This window comes from Amia ocellicauda, chromosome 18, assembly GCF_036373705.1.
Source record: "Amia ocellicauda isolate fAmiCal2 chromosome 18, fAmiCal2.hap1, whole genome shotgun sequence".
Lineage (NCBI taxonomy): Eukaryota > Metazoa > Chordata > Actinopteri > Amiiformes > Amiidae > Amia > Amia ocellicauda.
This window is the reverse complement of record NC_089867.1, coordinates 13940458-13962753: the sequence shown is the minus strand read 5'-3', so window position 1 is coordinate 13962753 and position 22296 is coordinate 13940458. Positions and strand designations below refer to the sequence as shown.

The following is a 22296-nucleotide window of genomic DNA, read 5'->3' as shown; positions in this document are numbered from 1 at the left end:
TTTTAAAACAATATTTCTGTGTGCCTGTGTCTCTAAATTTCACATAGGGAATCACACATCTTTCTCAATGCCGGTGATGGATGCAGCCACTTGTGTTGGACTTTACTGTTGGGGAGCTAACTGAAAATATCAACTCCATGACTTTATTTCTACATCCTTTAAGGCATTACCTTAAGAATTTATAGACACGCTCCAAAGCCTAATTTTAGTTCTCCACACTCAAGGCTCAAGTGCACCAGCATGATAAAATCAAATTAAAAAAGGTCTTACACAGCAGGAAGCTAAGCACCAATTTACACCTTAAAAACACAAACAAACAAACAACAAACACCACACATAGTTGAAATGCACAGTGAATTCCTGGGCCTGGGTGCAGTATAATATCAGAGTTTGTGATAATTGATACAGACATTTTGAAATTATTTTTCTCATAGATATACTTTCTGGTTTCTTATTGAAAAGACTTTCTGTACCAGTTGAGCCATACCCTTGTTGAAATAAGAAATAAGAAATCTAAGACTGAGAACTGGGATGTGAGCTGTGTAGTGTGTACTGTGTAGTGTGTACTGTGTAGTGTGTACTGTGGACTGTGTACTGTGGACTGTGTAGTGTGTACTGTGTAGTGTGTACTGTGTAGTGTGTACTGTGGACTGTGTAGTATGTACTGTGTAGTGTGTACTGTGGGCCGTGCTTTGTGTCCATAACCTGGGCTGAACGTGAAACCAAAGCCCTCTCAAAGCCCAGTGTTCAGTTGTAGAGTTTCTGGGCACAATAGTTTTTTCATACCTTCATTATTTATGTATTATGTACTTACATATTTGTTCGTTTTTGCATCTGTAGTACAAATTCTAGATGCTGTTATAACATATAAGTTTAATAGTGATTTAATTTAAATAGATCATAATTACAGTAATAATAATTCAGTGAACAGTGACACATGGCAGAGCAATGTATTTCAACTACATGTATATATATGGATTTCTTGGAACAGGATTCATCTGGAAAGCTGGCACTCCCTAGGATTCAATAGATTGTATCAGTGAGAGCAGTATATGTTACCTTTCTCTCTGTCATAATGAACAAATTACAAACCTGGGTCACTTAGCATGATTGATACTTTTACTCTAACGTGATTAACTGTGATGTTCCACAAACAGACGCCAAGAAGATTGGTGACCATACAAAATATGTGCTCACAACTCAGCGTATTACAGGATCGATTCTTGTAATTCATCCTTAATTTTTTCTTCTGTTGTTACAATAGAGAAAACAGCAATGTGCATTAAACATACATTTAACAAATAGCTTCCATGTGTACACAATAAAGTGATCATAGACTTTGTTCTGATACTGTACATGGATTTCAAAATGGGGAATGACAGGGTTTGTGTTTTGGGAAAATAAATATATATTATTAAAAAATTGAAATTAGTCATTAGTAATAGGGTCAAGTATTTAGCTTCTAAAATTCCTTTATAAGCTGTATTCAGTCCTTCTACTTTTGCAAGGCACAGGAGGGCTCAATCTACAGTGTCTCCCACTTAATCTTTAACCACAAAGTGCATGTTGCTAACAGAATAAAACCAGGACCTGGGCGTGTTGTTGTGTTTCTCTGTAGATGTGGAAGTGCAGCCAGTCTCTGAGTAACCACCAGTCATCGTGCACAAATGGTGATCTTCCCTGTTTTATTCTTATATTATGCAGATGTTAAATGACCCTTTTCCACTGTAATTCTATGAATCCAGCACAGGCTGTCCACAAATACAAGCTTGCAATAGATTATAAAGCACTGCTTCTCTATCCAACTTTATTATAAGTCTGTAATTTACACAAGTTTCCTGAACAGTGAAAGACACCTTATGTGCCTACATCAAAATTAGAAGTAAATGCTAACATGCTGTGCTATTTAAACGTTTCATTCTCTTGTGTAGTTGTGGATGTATGTGTTGTTCTTCAACAAAATGAGGAGAAAATTGCAGATCAAAGCATAGTTCATTTGGGTGGCACCAGTGTGAAGCCACGTTTCTCCCTGATTTCCTGGCTAGATGTGAACTTGTTCAATCATCACACTGCTCAGCTGCACAAAGAGTTTGATTAACAGATTTAAACAGACAGAAGAGAAGACGCAAATATACCCTACAAATTGCATCATCTTTCTTAAACACAAAAGACTGAATTAAATGGATGATTACTTTTGTTTGTATTATTATGCTTATACAGGAAAACAGGGCTTCACACTTAGGGGAAACCACATACATTTTTGTTCTAGAGGAGCTGGCGTAGCCCTAAGCCGTCTTATTAACGGTCAGGAACACATACCCAGGGAAAAAATGTAAATACAATAGGAAGGCAATATACAATTTAAAAATATAGCATAATGGGCACCAATTGTTAATGAACTGATATTTGACTACCACAGGAATAACACATGAATACCTTTTGTACTTCATCTGACTTCTACTCTTAATCACATGCATCAAAGGTTAGGGTCAGTGTTAGGGAAAGTTTACTGGCTGTATGTGGGATTAGGGTTTATATACGTGATCAACATCAGAAGTCAGTGGAGAGCATGAGGCATTCATGTGTTATTCCTGTGGGATTCATACATTCATTCATTAGAAATCGGTACCTATTATTGTACAGTTTTACGAATAAAACATACACAGAAAGTCTTCATTATTGAACGTTTTAAGTCTTTGGGTGCATACGTCAGAACTTGATAACTAACAGACACTGCAGGATATGAGTGCAAATAGGTAACTTAACTGGTATGTCTTAAGCCTATAAGCAACAACGTCATACAATATAATTTTAATTGAAAACTAATTGAACTGAAATTGTTTAAATAATAATTAAAAAGACTGTGTAAAGATTTACCATGCACCATTTTGTTCCTGTTTATAATTAACTCTCATCCTCACAGAATGGTGTCATCATTTTAAATAGAGGAATGAAGGTGAATAATTGCAACCAAAAACCCTACCTATTTAGAAACACACAGGAAACATGCTGGTATTCTGGGATCATTAATTTCAGCCATTTCAGTTTCCACCCATAGGCGGGAACAGACACCACCCAGGGCTGGAATGCCACCTATTCACCCACCTTCCTGGTACATCTACTTTGTCATTTTTAATTCATCTGGTACAAGGAACTCCTCACTATAACCCTTTAACTTTTAAAATAAAGACAAGAAAAATACATTTGAAATGAGAAAAAGAATAAACACCCTCCCACATGCACACACACATTTGGCATGCATTGCATATTGTTTCTGCTAAATGGCATTCAAACAATCAGAAAAAAAGAAGATCCTCAGAATAACAACGACAAGAGTGGCATCAAAACCAGTTAAATAAATGAAGAATGATGTCAGGGTTTCTAAGTTGTGCACAGTGAGTTTCCTGAAGCAGGGCTGTGAAGACGGAGGACGGGAGTTTGCGCTGCCCTCTGCTCTGAGCAGCAGAACAGCATCTACAGAGCTAGTGTTCTCCTGCAGACAATTAAACCTGACATTTCACTGCAAGCTTCAGTTCACTGTTTCACAGCATACCCCAGTTCTTTGGACTGTATTAATAAAATATGAGCACAGCTAATAACCGTCCACAGTGATGCTAGTAATATTGTAATGTCCTGTGAAAGTGATCACCTTATAACTGGAATAAAAGGAAAAGTATTAATACGTTTTACTAATATAATGTAGTCATATAGTGAAAGTTTCTAACCAAAAAGTTGTTTATCCAATATGTTTCAATTCCATTGTATCAGACATTTTCTCTAGTAATCCCTTGTTTCTTGTAATTGCATGTTCACAAAGACTTGACATTTGTGCTGTAACTCAAAGTAAACCTTACGGTAGTGACATTGTTTACTGATAATAATGCATGTAAAGATGCAAACAATTACACTATGATTAAGAGAAGACACAATTAGAAATAAAGGCTGCTGTGTTAATAGTTTAAAATAGTGTTCTTCTTCAGTAGAAAAATGTAAACCCTTATCCAAACTGAGCCCAGGTTGTGCGCCAGTAAACTAATTCCCTTTCCTTCTCTTCAAGACCTCGCTAAAATCAGCCAAAGCATACATCTACCTCTGTCAGAGATGAGAGAATTCCAGTGTACACTTTCTGTATTGAAAGTGCATTTCTGCCTTCATGTTTTTGTGCCACAACCTCTATGAAACACAGAGCAGCTGTGTGAACTGATGATCTTTTCAAATATGTTTACCAATGTAACAAAAGGCAAGAAACATCTAACTTCAGCCTGCTTCACGTTGTCCAAATAAATGCAATGGCTCTGTAATTATATTGACCCCAGTAATGTGCAAAACCCACAGATCTCTAGTGCATCTTAAGGACAGAGGATGAGCAAGATAACTGATTTTCAGATACAGTGGGAACAGTCAGCAATATGGTAATACAATGAGTAAATCCACCACTCCCAACCCGCTTAGGGGGAAATTAGAACAATAGTAAGTCTGACAAGTCTGTATAAACCCAACAGGGTTTCTTATGAGGTTGATAGACAGTTTTATCAATTTTCCCCCATGTCTGCTATTACGATTCTCTGTTGTCATTTCTGTTTAGATATTTGCTGATATATTAGTTTTAAACCATTCAATCAAAAACCACTTGTACAAAGGAACCTCAGAGTTTACAGGAAGAAAAGGAGATAAATGTCAGTGAGGATCAAGGGATTGAACAATGGGACATTGGTTACTGGCAGTACCCCCTTCTTTGCCATTACTTTTCAGAAGTGTTTTCTGAAGCTGCTTTTGCCAGAAACTCCAGTTACCATGGCGAATGATAGAACAACAGGGAACCATGTAAAATGCTCTTCTAATAATAGTATGCAGCCAGCCAGCGAGAAATAAACAAGGTAAAGCAGCTGATGGAAAACGACTTCTTTACATGCAGGGCACTGTTTACCCATTTACGCAGAATGGTGTCTCTAAAAAGCTGGCAGAGAAAGACAATATTGAACATCCTGAAACAATGTGGGTTGAAAAGATTGCACACAGAAAAACAACCATTACTCTATGCAAGTTAAGTGGAAATGTGTCCAGCAGAGGGGGACAGAGACAAACCGCCCTCGCCGGGGACAGTGAGCGAGGTGAGGGGTATTTTGCATGGGTACCTGAACATAATAGTATATATAATAGTGAAACCCTTCATTCTTTCATCCCAGGTGTATGTTCGTGCCACCCTGTATTTTGGGAGAATATTCTATACCCAATTTACATTAATAATAATCATTATAATATTCCAAAAGCACCATTACATTTGTACAATAAACTCAGGTCGTAGTTTAAATTAATATATACATAGACAATTGTCCTTTATCCTGCTCTCTGAATACTGAACGTGTAGAAGTCCTCTGGAATTGCCTCTGGATAACTTAATTTATTACAAAGTAGGGGGGGGAAATATAAGAGAGAGAAGAGAGAGAGATCATAGCGTCGTTTTTCGAAATTACACCGCTGTCTACCACTGTCTTCAAAACACACTTGCTTCTAACCGCTGGCAGTTTTCCTGAGTGCTGCGCAGAGCTGCAGAGTCCCCCCGATCCCATTGGTCACCTGCGCAGACCTGCGGACACCTGCGCTCCACGAACGCAACCGCCAATCTCGACCCGTGCAGCGACTGCTCTCGGCGCCCGTGACGTCAGGGGCCCGCTGGCTGCGTTCGGTGCCCGTGACGTCAGCGTGTAGTGCCGCGCCGTGGCCGTGCGGCTGGCGGCTCTGGACCAGTTGAGAGAGACGGGAGGAGAGAGCGGCAGTGCGGGCAGGAGCAGCGGGGATCGGACACGCTAGCACTGGGACTCTGCTGCTGCCGCCACGGTGGCCTTGCTGTCCTGCCGCGGGTGGATCTATTCTGCACGGAAGACGCCGGGCTTTCTTTGGATTATAGTGTTCTGATCGTATAGACACCTTTTTCTTGCTTTCTTTCTCTATGATTCATATTTTTGGGGAAACAACATAAACAACAGCCACCAAACAACAATTCGTTTTTGTTTTTTCCTTCCCTTTTTTTATTTGTAATTATTATTTTGGTCCCCCCGTAGCTCCATGAACCCTGAACATTTTTTTTTTTTTTACTGACTGACTTACTTCTACCCCCCCCCTTTTTTTTTTAATCTCCCCGTTTTTCCCTCCCGCTTCCAAACCCCTGTGTCTGTGTTTTAACAATATCACACCTCCGCTAAACCCTCCTCCTTGATCCCAATCCAACATCCCCTGTTTCAAGGTGAGTTTTGTCTTTTCATCACTTTTTCTCCTTGTGTGTTGTGTGTGTGTGTGTGTGTGTGTGTGTGTGTGTGTGTGTAGAACGGCTTTCTAGGAGATGTGTTTAAAGTACAAAAAAAAAAAAAATCCCGTTCATGTCTTTGCAACCTTTTTTTTTGTTATTTTTTTCCTTTGCGTTTGCAGCCTCAGCATCATTTTACCTTCTCCATCCACCCTGCAGGGAGTTTGTACTGGAGCTGAAAAACTCTCAAGTGTGCCACTGCTCTTACTCCTGGATTGAGCAAGTGCGCATCTTTCTAGCGCAATTCGCAGCTGCAGTTGGCTATTCATGTGTGCTGGAATAAAAGTGCAGACAGTGAGGGATGAGGGATGTCTGCTCTGGTGTGCTACTTGGTAGAAATGGACAGATTAGGACAGGGAATGCAAGTCTTGGGGTCTGTGCCTGTTGGACCCCTGCGCTGGCTCACGGCTGTAGGAGCTCATCCTCTCTGGCAGCAGGACCGACGGAGATCCAAGGGAATGTGATTCCTAGGAGACTCAGAAAACTCACCAAGCAATTGCAAACGTATTTTAGGCGACGTTTTCCGGCGCTGATAGAAAGGCGTTTGCATCCATGGCAGCTGTGGCCCCAGGAGCTGTCAGGATTTGGAGTATGAGAGAGATTGTGCCACCATGACGTGCAAACAACCCAGCGTGCTCTTATTCATGCATTCATTGAATATCGGTGGCTTATTTGAATGCTTTTTAACTACTTGCTGGTTTGTCATTGTTTGTATTAGAGGATATATTGCAGGTAATTGGTGTGGTGGGGGATTGCTACTTTAACAGAGTAAATGTAGGTTTAGCAATCAATCAATCAATCAAATCAAATCAGTGCTTGTAAGGATGTGAATGATTGGTATGTAGTTTTCTTCTGACTTCCTAACAGTGTAAGGGACACGGTCAATGCTTGCCACAGCCAAACGAAAACAGTTGTGATTGCATTTATTAACTCCAGTAGTGTCAGTAAATGGTCGTTTCTTTATTTTTTGACTTTATTCTTTTACACACTTTTAAACACACTACTAATTTATTTTGAACAGCTTGCAATAGTGTCAAGTTAAAAGTAAAATGTATCGAGATATAAAGTTGAATTCTCTATAGCCAGATTGCTTTAAGATATTTTTACCATATAATAATAATAATAATAATTATTATTATTATTTATAAAGCAATGTACGTTGAAGAATGAAGAAGTACACAACATAGTTTTATATGTCTCAAATAGACACCAGAGCATGTTAAAAAAAAAAAAAAACACTGGACTATAAACTAAAAATATAATTGTCCTACCTCAGTAGTTTTCAAACCAGTCCTGGAGTACCCCCTGCCCTGCTGGTTTTTGTTCCAACTGAGGTCTTAATTATTTAATTAACAATATATTGCTTTGTTAGTTCTATTAAGGATTCAATTAAGCAATTAAGACCTAGGTTGGAACAAAAACTAGCAGGGCAGGGGGTACTCCAGGACCGGTTTGAAAACCACTGTCCTACCTACATTTGGATCAGAGCATGAGATGCAGTAGTATTTGAAAATGTTCAGGATGGCTATAAATGCATACGGTATGATACAGTTGTGCATATACAGAAAAAGAAAGGTACAGATTGTGATTATGTAGACTGTTTACTATAAGGAGTTAAGTGACTGAATGGGGTGCAGTTTTTAAGATATAATTCTTAGTGTTGTTAGATTGCCAGGTTATTGTGATTTAGCAAACAGGGAAATTACTATTTGGAGAAAAATGAATAACAAGATTCAGGTTGATCTGTGCCAACAAATAAAACTTGAATGAATGTGAACAAGTCCCTTTTTTCTCTTTCCAGGTGAATTGGATAATTTGATTTAGTCTCAGTGCTGTTTAAACAAGTTGTTGCAGGTGTTATCAATTGTAACTGTTAAATATGGCTGTGCATTTTAATTTGCTAGAAACAATCTGAATAGTGTCCTGTATGTATACACACAGTTTCCATGAGCTTTAGTCATGGCAGTTCATTGGGCATGTGACAGACTAGGAGAACTTGGATAATTTTTCATTTTCTCAGTTTCAGTGAACATTAAAGGTATCAATAATAGTGGTTATAGCTGAGTTTGTAAAGTGCAATATAATGTTGTTAACAACCAACGTGTACGTTTCTGTACCATGTGCTTTCATTTAAAGTTACTCAAAATGTACTCCTTTGGAAGTTTGGTGTTCCTGTATTTCTGTATTAGCAGCTATTCAACCAACAGTGCCTAGGAGGTTTTTATCTTCTCTATACTTCTAGTACTACTACTACTACTACTACTACTACTAATAATAATAATACAAATAATAATACTCAGATGATTATACAATTAAGTTAATATCATTACTGCAATATTTCAGCATTTATGAGTGTCCACCAGTATTACCAGTGAAAATATTATTATGAATAATAATCATGATATATTAATATCACATATTAATACCATATATTAATACTATAGTTTTATAATTATATTTGGTTAAAGCTATATTGGGAATAAAGAACAGCTTTTGGACTTTTCAAAGTTAGCATGAACCTACTACCAGTTGAACTGTGGCAGGAGACATACATTAATATCATTTTCTATGGTTCTTTGTTCCTATTTCAGTTCCTATGCACATAAAACATATGCATATAAAACAAGAAGCACATTGAAGAGCTGCATGTTTTCTTGAACACGGTCATGTAATGTACAGTTATTACAGCCTTATACAGTAATTCAGAAGTACCACCCTTGTGTAAAACCTCAGATTTCTTACAAAAAGTGCACGCTTGAAAAAGCAGAACACATAAGCTGTTTTTCACAAGCATAGATAGCTTCATTTCCTAAATTTGCAGTAGCCCAAAGATGCATACATTGTTTTCATTCCTGCAATCATTGCTCAGGTTCTCTGTGCTGCTCTGTGTTGAAATCGGCCCCTCTTTGATCGTCTGGCACCTGTTTTAGACAGGAAGGAATTATTAGCAGCCGTCCTGACTGCAGTGTTGTGCTGGCAACAACATGGAGCATTGCTATGACTGTGGTACCAGCAACACAAAGCATCCCAGTGATCCCAGCAGCAGCGCTGTGACAGCGAGGTGTCAGCAGGCATCAGCACAGAGCAGCCACGCTGAGCCGTCAACTTCAAGCCTTTGCATTCAGTTAAATCTTTAAATATCTCTCGCGCGGAACTGCTGTTAGCATTTCATGTTTTTTTTCAAACGGGTGACATTTTTAAGATTGGAAGGCCATTTTTCAGGGTGTTGTAACCTAAGGCAATGTTTTGGGTAAACCAAGGTAGTGGGGAAACTCTGCAGGGAATTTTCTATGTAGTAAAGGTTTGTGAAAAATGGTTTTGGCACCAGCTGTACCCCCTGATGCTACTTGGAGATTAATTAGTTAATTAGTTTTTTCATGAATAGTAAATTGCAGAACACACTATCTTTACTTGTTTATCTATGATATTAATAATAAGTAGTATAGCTAAGTATAGAGTTAATGAAGTAATATAACTAAACAGAGGACCGGCCTTCATGTGGGTATGTATATTTATATAGTATAAACTTATATTAGCAAGAGAGTGACATTGCAGGCTGATTGACATGAGGGCTATGGCTGCTCCCATGACTTGAGTCTTGTGCTGCTGTCACAGTGCTGTCAGAGTGAGGGGGTACAGCACGGGGAGGGATGGCATGGTCGACTGCACAGGTTTGCTCCAGTGCTGCAGTCGTGCCTCTGCTCAGGGACCGTTCCCTCTTTAGCTGTGTCTCTCCAGACCGACGCACAAATTATCTTTGGAGTGAAGTGCACCTTTCTTCCCACAGAAGTTGTAATTCTGCATTTCTTAAACCTCTCGGCGCTGCATGTGCGTGTGTGCGTGTGTGCCTGTCTCCCTCTCCCTCGAACGCTCCTGTCTGTGTAAGAAACACATTTTATAAATGATTTAATTTACCCAGATGTGTCTGTACTGTTTTACAGAACGTACCCATGCATAAACATGATATATCTCCCATTACCTACATCCAGTTATTTTGTCAAATTCACAGTCGCATTACTCTTGAACTAATACCTGCTGTGATATGTATTTTAGCCCGCACCCTGGTAAATTAATAGATTTTCAGATTTTCTGTTTATTTGATTGAAAATTATTTGTAAAAAGCACTCATTTACAGATTATAATTTTTAAATTAACCTTACTGTATACATGCCTGGAAGTACTGAAGCAAAAGCAAATGGTTGCATATCGAGAAGCTGACTGAAAATAAAAAGTATTTGTATCAGAGGATTTTGAGTATCTGACAATTTAAAACCGAGAACGTTCCAGAGAATTACCTAAATTCAAACGCGCAGGGTTTTTTCTAAGCAAAATTTAATACGCTTGATTAGTTGTAACCTGGGCCATGCTGTTATATATTTATCTATACTTTGTGTTAAGTTTGTATTTTATTTCTGCTAAGTAAGCTATAAAGCAATTATTTACACCGGGTTTTGCAAAATCAAATTCCTGATGTAGCTTTTCAAGTATTTAAAAAGCCACTGTCGACTGTTAAAAGTTAAAGGTTTTTTGATAGAAAAGGGCTTTCTGTTTGCCTCAGGATGTAGAAATATAAAATTGACTCTTAGTTAGTCAGGCTGGGATGATTTGATCTGCCTACTGTACTTTTACAACTGACTGCCAGACTGTTGCAGTCCAGAAACAGAATTTCATTGCATCTCTCAAAGGAACTATAGTAAACTGTAGTCCTACACTGCCATGAAAACCTCGCTGTGTCGCGCCGACTGAATTAAAATGTGATTGTGGACAGAGGACAGCATTCTCCTAAATATGACAGCTCTGAGACAAAGAGGGGGCCCCTCAAGACATCCTGGACGTTCACCGCAGTGGCTGCATTTGTGCAAAAACCTTTCCACTAGTGTGATACGACTTTTAAAGAAGAAGAAGAAATGAGCTAAAAGAAAATGCGAGACCACTTTTTAATGCGTCTATTGCCTCCGGAGCTGGTCTGAATACATCATTTATAATCCTCTCTGCTGATGCAGGTTGTGGCTGAGACATGCATGAGTGATTCACAGGCAAACCGTCTTCGCAGCAGAGTGATGGAGGCAAAGGACGGGAGTGAACGTGTCCACATGGTGTGCTTTTTTGATGTGTTAGACAGGATATATTGCTTTGACATGGAGGAAGGCAGTGAACAGACATGGATAATTTACGTCAACGCTCCGAACATGCCTTCGACAAAGTATTGCCAAGCAGGAAATGCAAAGTATCTGATGCTGGTAGTGGGGAAAAAAAAATCCTTTTAGTCTTCAGGATACCCAAATAAAACCAGTGTAATTGCAAATGAAAGTAAAGCTAAATATGATTGCTTTAATATCAGTAATTATGTATCTCTGTATGGTTAGTTATGATATGTACTGGAGATTGTCCTGTGTAATGTGTTTTGTAAATGAGTTTTTCTAGCAGATTAAAGCTATACACCTCTTCCTTGAGCAATTGCTTTATCATCCAGAAATTACTTAAGCCTTGAGTGAATATAAAATACAACTGAAAACATGAATGTGACACTTGGAACTAGATTAAGTTGTGATGTCTTACACAATGACCTCGTCACATTAGAGGAAGGGCACTTCTTATTGCAGCTGGATGGGAAGACCTGAGGGATGCGATTTTCTTCGGAGACGGCACTGAAGTGACTGTGAATCTGACCTGTGTGGGGCTGGAGCAGTAGGTGCATTGCTCAGTAGAGAGCGGAAATACAGTGCATTTCTAGATTAAATATCCTGCGGCATTCATTACAAGGAGGCTTGGCTTTTATTGAAATATTCATTAATTCTGTCGTCATTTTGTTGGCATGGGAGCTATGTTCTCATTGTGCTCCTTTACAAGTGAACAGACTTGAATACAGTTGAATTGATTATTATGTTAATGGTCATGATGTATTTTGTCCATTTTATGTATTTATTTATTTATGGAATAAAGTTCCACACTATATAATAATTTAGCAACATTTTGGAAGGCCATCATTGATAATCATTGTTTTCTTAAAACCTGTCTATGAAATAAACCTATTTCCTCCCTGTCACCCTTGCTGCACATGCATTTGCAATGAAACTGGGAGCTCAAGACGAGAAACCTAATAAATATTGTAACAGCAGAGACCATTGTCGTGTGTGTGGTTTGTACGTCCTTTGCTAAATATCAGTTGAACACATGGCCATCTTATAATGACAGCAGCACTGTTAACATCTAATTAAGCAGACGTCGGATGCAACTTCAAGTACATTATTCTAATTACGGGGATAAGAAAAGGAAAAATCTGATTCTTTGTGAAAGGCAACGGAGGAATGTTGCACATTGTAAATCACAGCATCACTCTTTTTGTTACGCTTGAATGGAAAATGGAACTGAAAACGGTTTAATTTCTTTTTACATATTGGATTCATATGGTGTGGGGGAAAAAAAGACAATTGGCTCTGATATATTCCACACATTGTCCTCAAAATCGCCCCTCGATTCACTGTTTTTCCTTCACAGTTAGCTGACAGGAAATTGCTAACAAACAATACACATTCTGCCAAAGCATGTGGACCTGCTTATAAAAGGTTATTTAAAGCAAAAAAATAACATGAATTGGTTATTTTTATATTCTGACAGCCAAAATGAGTAATGTGAATTGCTGAAAATGCAGTGTAAAGTGGTGGACTTTTTAACATTTAACTCCTAGAGAAGCATGCGCCTGCTGTACAAGGGGCTATGAATTGAATCACCACAAAAAGAGCAGATTCTGTACCTCCCTCCTTAAGATAATGCACAAGTATTTCACAGCCAGGCGGTTCCGACTGATTGACAGCTGGAAGAGCTTTAGTGATTCCAAGCAAGTCAACCATGACCCAATTTCCTGCCCACTATCAGTATTACATTTGTATTTGAACAATCTACTGTAGTTGAATTAACTGCCAACTGGGCTTATTTATTTATTTTTCCTATTAAGTAACCTGGAACAGCGATGTAAATGCATTTAGTCAGTGACGCTACATGAAGTGGACCCTGAGTGTTAAAAATGATGTATTGCTTTTCAAATTTGCTACCCGAATGCAGCAACTCTGTCGATACAGGACTAACACAAGCCTTGCTTAGTTCCAGCTCTACTTTATTACTGTCTACTCTTTCCATCATCGCAGAAGAAAAAACCCATAAGTAATACAAATTGAAATAGTATCGTTTTAAGTAAGCTGGGTCCTGTGAGAGTTCATTTCTCTTTTAAGAATCCTAGTGATGATAGATTCTATTTTTTTCATAATTTCTCCTCTCTTTCTCCATTCGTGTGTCCTGTAATGTTTGAAATATAGATGGATTTACACCACTAGACTTAAACCTAGACTAGGCGTGCTTCTGTGCTCTCAGATACAGAATTCTGTGATGTGGTTTGGAAGTATTACTGCCCAAGCCTCTGCACTTCATTTTCTAATTCATAATTAATTGCATTTTCTACATCTGAGTGTTATGTAAAATTTAGTAATTCACCTTCATGCAGGAAAAAAAAGCAATGTGAGAATCTATGTATTGATTTATTTAAAATGAATAATGAATTAGTTTTAATTTAATTTCTATAATTGCTTTTAGTGTCTGCAGTTACAATGCATCAAGCAAACATTAAGGGATTATGTTAGTGACATGTGCCACTAACATTATCCCTTACTATTTGCTTTATAGGAAGATTTTATAGGATATAGGGCAAGTGATAGCAGTAAGCTTCAAACTGGCAAATCAATAGTAATCTGGGCTCTCCCACCAGAGCCAAGGAAAGGAGTCCAGAGAAAGCCCAAGGTATACAGATGGTTTATATGTCAGGAGGGAATATCAGGATGAATGACCAAAACAAACAAACATAAAAGCAGCCAGTCCCCCCACACACCTCCTGAAAACTAGTGAGTTATTGCTCTGTGCTGTATTCTTTGTGAATATTGTCTGAATAAAATACATTTCTACAGTTTGCTTCTTCTATTTTTTAACTTGCCAATACCACCCCCCAGCCCCAGCACAGCACCCTTTCTGGTGAATTTGATATTCTCTCTATATGTGCTCAACAGTCATAATTACTCAAATAGTTGCTGCAGTGGAGGACTTACGCCTTAAATAAACAGAAGTCGGGTTTGAGGAGAGTTAAGTGCTTGTCATGTAAAGAGCCTGTAAATATATCCAGCCGCCTTTCAGGACATTTATTTTGCTAAATTGGGTCTTTAATTGCGCTGGGCCATTAGAGTGATGTATGGACGCGCAAGGTGTGACGAAGGGAATTGCCATTCCTCTTGTCCTTCGTGTCAGGGAATGAGCCACGGTACCCTGTGACACATTCAAATTAAATTGCGTTTATTTAATTAAAGATTGGGAGCGGACACTTTGTGGGGTAGAGCTTATGTGCCACTAGACAATGTGGCAAGAATTTCAATGACCGAGATTCTATTATTGAAATGTTTTGGGTGATTGTACCAGCACAGATGTGTATGTGTTATAAACAGTGCAATGAAACAAGCTTGACAGGGAAAGACATACAGCAATGCAGTTATGGAGTCCATTAGCTTAATGCACCAAGTTTTAATTAATTATATGCTGCTTTAATTTTTTTTTGTTCCTTTGAAGGACAAGGTACAGACAGGAGACAGATTATGGTTATGATTCCACAGATGACGTGGCTGCACTTTAATTCGAACAGCCTTTCGCAATTGTTTAAATAATTGATGTGGCCACTTTCCGACCTGATAGAGAAACGTGGCATGTAGGTAGGGGGGGAGGAGGAGGGCAATGGCGGCTGGAGATGCAGTCGTTGCCGAGAGTAATGTTTTGCAGGAGCACAGGATATTGCATCTGCGGCACTAATTAAGGAGCTAGCCTTGGGTGTGCATCTCGACAGGGATGGGAAAACGGTGGCACTGTGGGCTGCTATAGTAGAGTGATAATCCTGTTTAACATGTGCCACTGGCAACCGAAGCAACCCTTATTGCTTCTGAAATAATGTCTCATTCATGTAAAATCTGGCTATGGAACCGATGGTGTGGGAAATGTTCCTGCTGAAAACACCTGACCGTTTCACATTGTCTCGGGATGCTGTACAATGTGATGTAGTAGGAATGTGGATTGTGTGTATTTATGTATGGAAGAGAAATGTAGTACGTCCAGTAAAGGGGCAGACGATGTCGTTTGGCTATATTTGCCCCAAAAGTAGGCAGGTTTATACACGTGTTTGCGTGTCAACTTAGGTACCCTGACCAGGTGTTGCCTGCTTACATTCTGCATACTTGAATCCATGTTCTACTTTCGCTTCAATCTGTCTTTTCACTCCAATATGCTGCAGCTGTAGACTGCATCTGGTGTGATTCAATCCAGAACAATAGGTGGGAGCTGACTGCCGTGGCTGTGATTGTCAGCTGTAGGAGCACATGTTCCTGCAATGAAGGGGAGGAAGACCAATACAGGGACTATATGTGTATCAAAAGAATGCTTCTGGTATACAGTCTGAGGTGCTGGGTGGGATGCCCTCTGAAGAAAGCCCTAAACTTGACTAATAACATCTTGACTAATCCATATTTTGAAGCCACAGAAACAGAGTTTTTTTTTCCCTTCCCAGATTAATCAGGATTATATACTTTTACTTTATATACGTATTATACAATTTTACCTGTTTGCTCACCAGCAGGATGTGGAATAGGTTAGCTGACACTTGGATGGGGTGGCCAGTCCTCGCAGTGCGTGATGAATTGATAAGCCATGGAAACTGATTTGCTCAGAACTTTATTTTTCAGATTTTGTCATTCCCATTTAGTTTTGGTTTAGTGCTTTCTCTCCCCCTTGTCAATGACAATACGGTCCCTGCTCAAGTGTTTGTTTGTATTCAGTCCTGTTATGGAACTGTTCCCCGGGTCATGCACAGCATTTTCCTGTGATATTTGCGGCGTGCACCCACAGATCTTAAATAAAACTCCCTGTCTGGCCTCTCTCTGCCTGGCCTGGGGTAAATCCTATTGTAATAGAAGATTCACTAAGTCCACTAAGATCTGCAGACCTAATATTGGAGACTGGGTTTCCGTGATTTTGGGTTGAAGTAGTGTTGCTTTTTGACTGTTTTCTGGAAGGGGTTCAGGACGACGTTGATTGATTGACGATTCAAAATGAAAGGGTGACAGTTATGGTGTAATCGGTACTGTGGGAAGAAAGGATTGGAACTATTTTTTTCTTTGTCCTTGTTTTAAATCCTGTTGCAGGGTCCAAGTGGTTTTCAGACTCTCTCATTTTAGTTATGCCGCCCTGATTGATTAGCTGTTTTAAGATAAAAAAAGAAGAATACATTAAAACAAATTATTAGAAGACGAAGATTGCTTTTAAAATCCTTCCTCAAGGTTGTGACAGCCTCCTTGAATTCAAACTGCAGAGGTCTTTATGCTGAGTTTCTTGGAGTGCTTAGTTAACATGGCAACAAGCAATCTAAATTAGAATAAGCAACAACAGAGTGTCTTGCAAAATACTCATAATAGGAATAGAAACAAATAAAAACAATTACAGTATAGCACAAACATGCAGCCGGTATAAATTACAATTTAAATAACCCCACTAGTAAATTACATATTAAAGATCTTACACATTTTTTTCACCCACAATACTCTTACTCCCGAAGCTGTAATTTGGTATTCAATTCTCAGCTACCTAATACACCACCACTTCACGCCGTATACACCACAGGGAGTTAATCCCAGTATCGGCGCATGCTGAAAAGTAATTTGATTGCACACTGACTTACATGAGACAGCAAAGTGCTTTCTTTTTCTCTGCGCATGTTCAACACTCACTGAACTGTACAGCCCAGGATTTGCAGGGAAGGAAACATTTGGGCAAGAATTTCAATGACTCAATCTTATCCATGTATTCCATAAAAAGTTCGTGCTATAAAAGATATTCCAAAAGAAGTAGTGATTCATGGTTATGTACATTGGTGCACAGTATTCAGATTCCTTCTCTGGTGCTTACAGACTGTTCTGCTGCTCAAGGGTTTTTTAAAGAGAAGGTTTGGTTATTCAGTAAGTTATCACCCCTTAAAAATGGATTAAATTAATGCCATTAAAATCCCAGGATGGACGTCTCATCACCAGAATTCTGTTGAATTGAGATTTGAAGTTGAATGACTTTAAGCTAGTCCAAAATGGTGAAACACACTTGTATTGAATGTAATTAATGGTTTCTGTCTTTTTTTTTTTTTTTAACAGACAAAGTGGTATGCCAGCGCATGGCACAGCTTGCAGTTTGGAGATTGGCTTTAGAATGCAAATTGCTTTCTTGATCATTTGCGAAGCTATTGATATGCAATGTTCCACATTTCAGGGGAAGAAGCAATACACTAATGCATAGTTATTTCTGCCTTTGGAAAAATAAATTCCTTTTGATAGATTCTAATTTCGGCCGGGGCTGGCGTTCACAGGTGAGCTGAATTTTTATATTAATAAATAAGAGGGAGATGCTGTTCAGTCGTGGCAGGGAGAGTCAATTAGGGCACTCATTAGGTTGCAAAGGGCCTGATTTGGGTTTCCTCACTGTTCCTGGAGAAATGGTTTTATTTATTCCAGTATGAACACATACTGCCAAAAATATCAATGCTCACTTGCCGTGCTCCCATTTGTTTTCAATAAACGTTGTTAGTTATGTATTGTACTGAAACTTTAATAAGTATGCAAATGCTCCCGACTCCCCGCACTTCGTACTACGGCACTGATGAGCTGCAGACCTTTTAAGAGGTATTCTTTTAAAATCAAATGGCAACGTGTGGAATAAATAATGAATTAGCAAATCTGATTCTCTGTGTAATGTCTTACATTTACAGTGCAAATTATGTATTATTCTCCAACCCCAACCTTTGTAGAATATAATACAATACAGCATTCAAAATGTGTTTCCTCTGATAACAAGCCTGCGTATTGTTCTGATAAATGGTTTAAATATTTGTATTTTTAAGTCCCAATAACCAACGCACGGACAACGTAAAACCATCACAAGAAGGAACTGAACATCAATGTGACAATGTTGTCTGTAGAGTTAGGAGCTCCTTTAAGCTTCTGCTTGGCTATTTCCAAACATGCTCTAACTCTGGAGTCTTGGGAGTTTGCGATCTCCATCTCCGGGTATCGATTTCCAATGTCAATTGGCTGGCCTACATTCAGCGTTCGATAAGAGTGATCCTGTCAGTAGCCTGATATTTGAGCCCTGTGCTTCTTTAGGTTGGGTCATTTTGGCCTAGACAGTCTGAAGAAAGTGGCTGTGTTTGAACGTGATAAAAATGACCAAATCATGAGTGCTAACCATCTTCTGCACCATCCACCAGTATGTACCAGTACGACAATGACAAAAAACATGATCAAAATGTTAGACTACAGTGATACATACATCGTATATCACCTGTGGCATCCAAAATATTGTGATATACTTTTTGAAGCATCGACCACCCCTAGGGTCAATCAAATTCAAACTGACTGGTGACTAGTGTAAATTGAGCTTTGGTTTTGAAGGATCCAGCAGAGATAGCTCTCCCCCCAATCCCCACCCCCATCCCGACACACACCCCCCCCCGCCTCCCCGTCACTGCCGTCTCTGACACTGCCTGGCTTCCGAGGGCTGACAAGATCAGACTCCGAGGTGGTATGACTGAAGACATGCCTTCTGACTTGAGTGCAATTGACTGTGAGAAATGGAGGAAACTAATCTAATTCTCCCCAGTTGAGCCTCCAGAGGGTAAAAGACCTCCACTGATTAAAAACCACAGTGTTAACTGATTGCCTTATCAAAGCTGTTGTGAAGGAAGCCTCAGCTTTACTTAAGGTTAAAACATGCCTTCCTGTAGTTGTCAGGTATTTATATGTTTTTTTTTTGGTAATCTGAACCTTCTGCGGGGATTTCTCAATGTTCGCTTGAAAAGAGGAAAATTGAAAAGCTGTTATTTTCAGTGCATTTGATTTTGTCTTATATTCCTGGGTGTAACGGTAATGAAAATTCCTGCATTTTTCTAAACAAATAATCTTGTCAAATCATCTTTTTGTTGCTGCAAAGACTGATTTGTCTTGAACTGATTTGATTCTAAAACAAACCTGTAGTACTGGTTATTTAAAGAATATATTTTTAAAAAATGTAAGAAAAAATAAGGAAAACTGTGCAGATTGTAATCCTTTTTCCACCCCCCACCCCCCAAAAAGTCATAATTGACATAATAAAAAACAGTGACGACTTTAAGATGAATTTATTTAACAGATAGATCATTAATTGCATTGTGGGGGAATTAGGAAAGTCCACAAGACACCAGAACCATTATTCAATGCATACTCTCTGAACAAGATAAAAACGTATGATCTTTCCTCCCTATTTCACAGGGAAACAGGAAACAACATCAACGCACAATCTTATGTGTAATATTCAGATAGCAATGGCTTACAAATTGCTATACTGCAAATACTGAAATTTATGTGAGCTCTGGTTTGCCAAGGCTTCTACAGATGGCAGATCAATAAATCAATAAGGCATAGAACATGATTACTCAGATTCGCTTATAAAAAGCAAGATTTAGAACTTGTCCCACAGCTCCCTGTATTTCTCTGAGGTTCACTGTTGTGACAGCTGACAAAAGATAAATAATTTTGCAGGTTGTCATAAAACGCAATGCAGAAGAAGCCTTGCAATCCCGTATCAGTATTGTGTCTTCTCTGCTAGTTATCGTTTTGGTGAGGTGGTTAAATAGAGCAATAGCGATACATTTATACACACAATTATTGTAAACAGACTTGGTTTCTTGTGTTGGATTCAATTTATTTATATTCTTAATTTATGGGTGTTTAAGATCCAGGCCATTCTTAAATGTGATGATCTTTTGCTCAATTCTCCTGCTCAGACTATTGCATGTCTTGTTCTTATTAAATGCTTCATAAATCCTGGGTGTTAGATGGTACTTTGAATCACCTAAAAATGTTTTATATATATTAAAATTGTTGAGAGCAGAGCACCTGATTTTTGTTGGTTTGGCATCTGTGCAGCATCTGTCAAATACATCATTTCTTTTTCTTCTCATGATGAATAGAAAATTAATTAAGCTCATCTTCGCTGTGCTCCAAAGCATGTCTCTTTCTTGTTGGTCTAGCTGGGGCCAGTCCTCCCAGAGAAGGGCTCGACGGTGCAGTGGACAGCCTGCCGCTGGCGGACGGTCAGCATTGATGTAGATGAGGCTCCCAGAGCTTCGGCCAACGTTGCTGTGCCTTTTCCAGCCTGCGGTGGATCACTGTGTCTTTTCATCTTGGCACCATGGCACCCTTCCCAGGATAACTGGCTTTCTGTGCCCGGCGGCATTATACTGCGAGAAAGCCTCTGGCTGCACTGTGCTAATTAATTGCAGGCAGCTAGTGGCAGCTATATTTATTTATTAATTTCTAAAACATAAAATAAATCTTTATACTTTAAAAAGCAGCAACCAGAAATAGCTATGGATTTAGCACACCATATGGCGCAGTACCCAATAATACTCCCTGTGTAGTGTGGTGCCATTTCCTGTCATCTTGTGTGTAATTAGCAGACCGCAAGTTGTGGGCCACATCCCTCCAGAAAGGGTTTGAGGGCTCGGGGAAGCTCCACTGAGGAGGAGATCAGACAGGAGGTGCACAAGATACGCGCTTGATGTGCTCTCCTTGCTGCCGGCCTCCAGGAATGCTCTGCGTTCGTGCCACTCTTAGTAGTGTACTGGTATTGGCACAGCCTCTCTTCGTAATAACAGGAAGAACACAGTACGATTATTATTACTATGGATATCAGCAGGAGTAACAGTAGTTGTAGAACTAGTGGTCGTATTGTAACGTTCGATACTGATTCACTAGGGTGTTTATTTTCAGGGCTGACCGTTGTTGCTCGTGTGCAGCAGGGCTTGGAAGGCAACAGGAATATTTTGGCCCAGCTGAGCCCATCTGGGCAGCATCCCCTGTGGAATACACCCCCCCTGCTGTTTATAATCTGCATCATTATTAGGGGCGGTTGCCATTTAGGGTCAATGCCGGGATAGGCCGATATTATGCTGGCATATCCGAGGGAACGGGGGCTTATGCAACAATGCTGTTAATGCTGGGAGGGGGAAGTTGGAGGACACTGGACACTTTTCTTTACTGTCTCCATATTACCTTGTTTTGTTTTCTTTCTCTCCTGAAGTGTCTTAAAGAAAGAAAGCAGACAATACTTTGAATTACCACACTGATTGTATCACACTGGCCTTGACTCCCCCTGCTACAGCACAGTCTTTCTGAACCATGGCAGGCAGTCGTAGCATATATGAGCTAACATATGAGATGAAATGGTCTTTTAAAACTCACATTTGTATTCGGTAAATATCTGTGGATTTTGTTGGATATATTTTGGAATTGATTGTTCAAAAATCAATCAGAACCCTATATATAAGACTAAATGAAGCCATTTCCTGTTGTGTGAGTCAGTCTGAGCTAGATCTGTGAAATTAAATATCAAACTAGAGCAGGGTTTTGCAATGTGAATATACATTTGATGTTAATGATATAATGAGAGATTTAATGTATTTGGAAAGGGATTAATGGACTTTATAATCTATAAAGATAGCTGCACAGTTGGCATGCAGTGGACTGATAGGCGCTAGGCCCATCAAGCAAAAGAAAGAGGACAAGAAGATATCCGTTGGATTCTAAAACGATTGCTTTTTCCTTCTTTTTTCTTTCACTACTTACTGTTTTTATTCTTCTGATATGAACCGCAGTCACGAAAGAATGATAAAGCCATTACGCTTTCTCTACTTCTGGACAGAATCAATATCTGTTAGGAATCTGGAGGGTGAATGTAGCGTTTTAAACAGAGTGCCCTTTGAAGTTAGAGGGTCTGGTTTATTTTATTTTATTTTACTTTTCAGAGAACAGGAGGAACTCAAATAGATAGATATATAGTTGTGGCCCTTGAGTCTGGGTGGCTGCTGTGTTGTGGTTGTGTTAGTGTGCTCA

At 39.2% G+C, this 22296-nt stretch overlaps 1 protein-coding gene across 9 annotated transcripts in view; it reads left to right on the top strand.

The window, feature by feature from the left end:
• Positions 1-5770: 5770 nt before the first annotated feature.
• Positions 5771-22296, top strand: part of LOC136713659 (poly(rC)-binding protein 3) — a 180572-nt gene continuing 164046 nt past the window's right edge. For 6 of the 9 annotated variants that reach the window (XM_066690839.1, XM_066690837.1, XM_066690838.1 and 3 more), the window contains exon 1: positions 5771-6244. The gene's annotated coding sequence lies outside the window, so the exon portion shown is untranslated. The remainder of the gene's footprint in view (positions 6245-22296) is intronic. The other 3 variants (XM_066690844.1, XM_066690843.1, XM_066690842.1) reach the window with 2 other exon arrangements.